Source organism: Lynx canadensis, chromosome B1 (assembly GCF_007474595.2).
Source record: "Lynx canadensis isolate LIC74 chromosome B1, mLynCan4.pri.v2, whole genome shotgun sequence".
In the NCBI taxonomy this organism is placed as follows: domain Eukaryota; kingdom Metazoa; phylum Chordata; class Mammalia; order Carnivora; family Felidae; genus Lynx; species Lynx canadensis.
The window spans coordinates 37,337,095-37,340,752 of record NC_044306.2 but is presented as its reverse complement, the minus strand read 5'-3'; positions in this window follow the sequence as shown (position 1 = coordinate 37,340,752).

The following is a 3,658-nucleotide window of genomic DNA, read 5'->3' as shown; positions in this document are numbered from 1 at the left end:
ATGTCAGGTTCTGCACTGACAGCACAGAGACTGTTTGGGATTCTCTCTCCCTTTTCTCTCTGCCCCTACTCTACTTGCACTGTCTCTCTCTCGAAATAAATGAATAAACTGGAAAAAAAAGTAAAAATTTTAAACTACTCCTAAAAGAAAAAAAAGTGTAATTATATTAATTCACATGTATTTTTTTTGTTATTCAAAATGTAGAGTCAGCCTAAATGTCCATTAATAGGAGATGCTAAATCAACTACTGTAGATTCTACTATGGAAATATTGTGTAAAGTTTCAAAACAATGAAATAAACTTTTATTTATTGATATAGAATGATGCCCAGGATTTATTATTAAATGAAAAGAGCAAGTTACAGAACACAGAATGGTGTGCACAACATGATCTTATTCATATTAAATACACACACACTTGCCCCAAATCTAGATAGATACCTATCAAATTAACAAAAGTGGCTCCCCCTGGGTGGAACTGGGTGGGAATCAAGAGGAACTTTTGACATATTTGTATTGTGCACATTAAAAAACCAAAACAGGAAAAAACATGAAACAAGAATAAATTACTGTATTACTTGTTTGATTGAAAATAAATTTTAGAAAACAAGAAAAACAGGTATGGCAATAGCTAATAGTCTGATATTCATATTTGAAACATACCTACTATTGTGAAAAATTAGCATGAGAAGACCTAATTGTAATTTTTATTAAAACAAGAAGCTGTCATACATTGTATTTTGAAAAAAAAATCATTGCAAACACCTAATAAAGGATTGAAATCACACAGAAAGATTATTAAATTAAAAGTAGAATTTTCTTGGGGTGCCTGGGTGGCTCAGTCGGTTAAGCGTCTGACTTCGGCTCAGGTCATGATCTCACAGCCTGTGAGTTTGAGCCCCGCGTCGGGCTCTGTGCTGACAGCTTGGAGCCTGGAGCCTGCTTCGGATTCTGTGTCTCCCTCTCTCTCTGTCCCTTCCCCGCTCGTGCTCCGTCTCTCTCTCTCACTCTTTCTTTTTTTTTTCTTTTTTCAACGTTTTTTTTTTTTTTTTTATTTATTTTTGGGACAGAGAGAGACAGAGCATGAACGGGGGAGGGGCAGAGAGAGAGGGAGACACAGAATCGGAAACAGGCTCCAGGCTCCGAGCCAACAGCCCAGAGCCTGACGCGGGGCTCGAACTCACGGACCGCGAGATCGTGACCTGGCTGAAGTCGGACGCTTAACCGACTGCGCCACCCAGGCGCCCCATCTCTCTCACTCTTTCAAGAATAAATCAACATTAAAAAAAATTTTTTAAAAAAAGTAGAATTTTCTCACACATATGTGCATACATTTTATATATGTATTTATGCATATATATGGAGATATATGCATATATACATACATCTATACTTATATAAATATATACATATATACTTAAAATACTATATATTTGTATACTTAAAATGTATACAAATTAATCCACTCTACCTACCATTTGGTAATTGCTTTTAAAAATCTTATAATTTATTTTGAAGGATTTCTTAACACTTAAGGCTATACTGAATTCTTCAAAGGTTAAGGAATACCTTTGGCTGGGTAGGCTGTAATTTAGGAATGGGCATCTAGATTATTTCTAGATTTTTTCCTATTTCAAAATGCTTCAATGAATATGTCTGTATATATCCATGTACATGCATATAGATCAATATAGATTACATATCATATAATAATATACATGATGTATATATGCAATTTAAAATATTTATCACATATACTGAGATAGATAGATGATAGATAGATAGATAGATAGATAGATATACAGAAAGATAAATAGATGAGTCTGACACCACCAAATTGCTTTTCTAGATATCATACCAATTATGCTTTTAGCAATAGAATATGAAAATTCTTGTTTCCTTATGCTCTTACCAACTTTGGACATTAGTTCAAAATTGCTGTCATTCTCACAAATTAAAACAAAATGGTGTCTCATATTGTTTTCCCTTTCTTTTCTTTAATTATTAAGACATACTAAATGATACTTAATCTCACTCAAAATTAAGGAATGCTTGCTTCAGTGTTATAGTTCGAAAGAGCTGTGGGTATTTATACCAAAGGCATGGAAATGAGATTCACCTAAAATAGACTAAATAACCAAGTAATGTTCACTTAATTTGTAATATATGATCAGGTATGTAGTTCAAACTCTAAAATTTTCACATATGTGAAAAAGTTTATTGTTCTCCGTTAAGTATCTATCTCTCATTATATCACAATGGTTTTCTAGAGGCTACATACAATGTATATTTGTAGTACTTCTATCCTTTGCCTTCTCTTCAGTTTTTGGTATTATACAATAATCCTTCCTAAAGATTTTCTCTTCCTTTTCCTTCTAAGACATGTGCTTTATGTTTTCTCCAACTCTAATATCATTCCAAATTTGATTGCAAGATATTCTTTGTTTGTTCATCCCCTAATCTTAGTGAACCCTTAAAGTTGGTCTTTAGCATTTCCCCACTACACACACTGACTTACTTCTTTTATTTCCATATTACCTACATGGTGATGCCACAAATTTTTATCTCAATTCAGCCTGTATATATTCTTGTGGGATATTTACCTATACAATTCAATAGAAATCTCATTCAGAATATTCCACTGGAAACAACTAAACAGATCCCCAATTAGCTTTCATCTTTTCCTTCACCACCATCTGCAAAGTTCCACACTTTCTTCTCTATTCTCTGCACTATAAACAGCACCACAATCAATTCAATCGCTCAGACCCTAAGCCTGGACGGTCACCTCCCACAACTAGCTAGTCGTTCTTGTATCAGTTCTGTCTTTTAATTTTTAAAAAATGTTTACTGATTTTTGAGAGAGAGATGGGGGTGGGGGTGGGGGGCGGAGAGAGAGAGAGAGGGAGACACAAAATTCAAAGCAGGCTCCAGGCTCTGAGGTCTCAGCACAGAGCTAGACACAGGACTGGAACTCAGGAGTTGTGAGATCATGACCCAAGTCAAAGTCTAACTTTTAACCAACTGAGTCAGGTGACCTTCTATTTCTGAAATAGTACTGGAATATGTTACACGTGTCTTACACTGCTATCACCACCCTAAACATTCCACCAAATGTTTTTTTAAATAGATACATGAGGGAATAAATCGGACAGGAAGACAGTAAAGTGAAATAAATAATGGCACATAGTGCCCTATGTTAATCACGGAATAGGTTTAATATCTTTTCCGTTTTTCAAAGTGCTTTTTCAGAACTTGAGTTTTCCTCATTCAGTGTCATGAAAATGGGTGACCTTTTTTTGTACGTGCTCGCCTTTCTTCCCCCTCCTTCCCTTCATGTGGAGCCCTTTCGTGTTCATTTCTTCTCTCTCTCTTAAATCTACCCTTTCTTTCTGGGACCCACTTCCGCTTCTCCTTCCCTTTCCCTGGTCCGGCGCCTTCCCTCACAGCACGCTGGTCAGCTCCTCTCGCTGGTAGGCGGACTCACACCCGCCCACACGGAGCCGGAGTCACGAGTCTGCGGGCGGTGAGCTACGAAGCAGGCGGCTTAGCGGGCGGGGCGAGGCCGGGGCGAGGCCCTGGCTCCGCAGCGCGCGTGGGCGGAGCCAGGCACACCGTCCGCCCTTGCTATATCTGCGCCTGCGCCGGGCAGCTGCGGG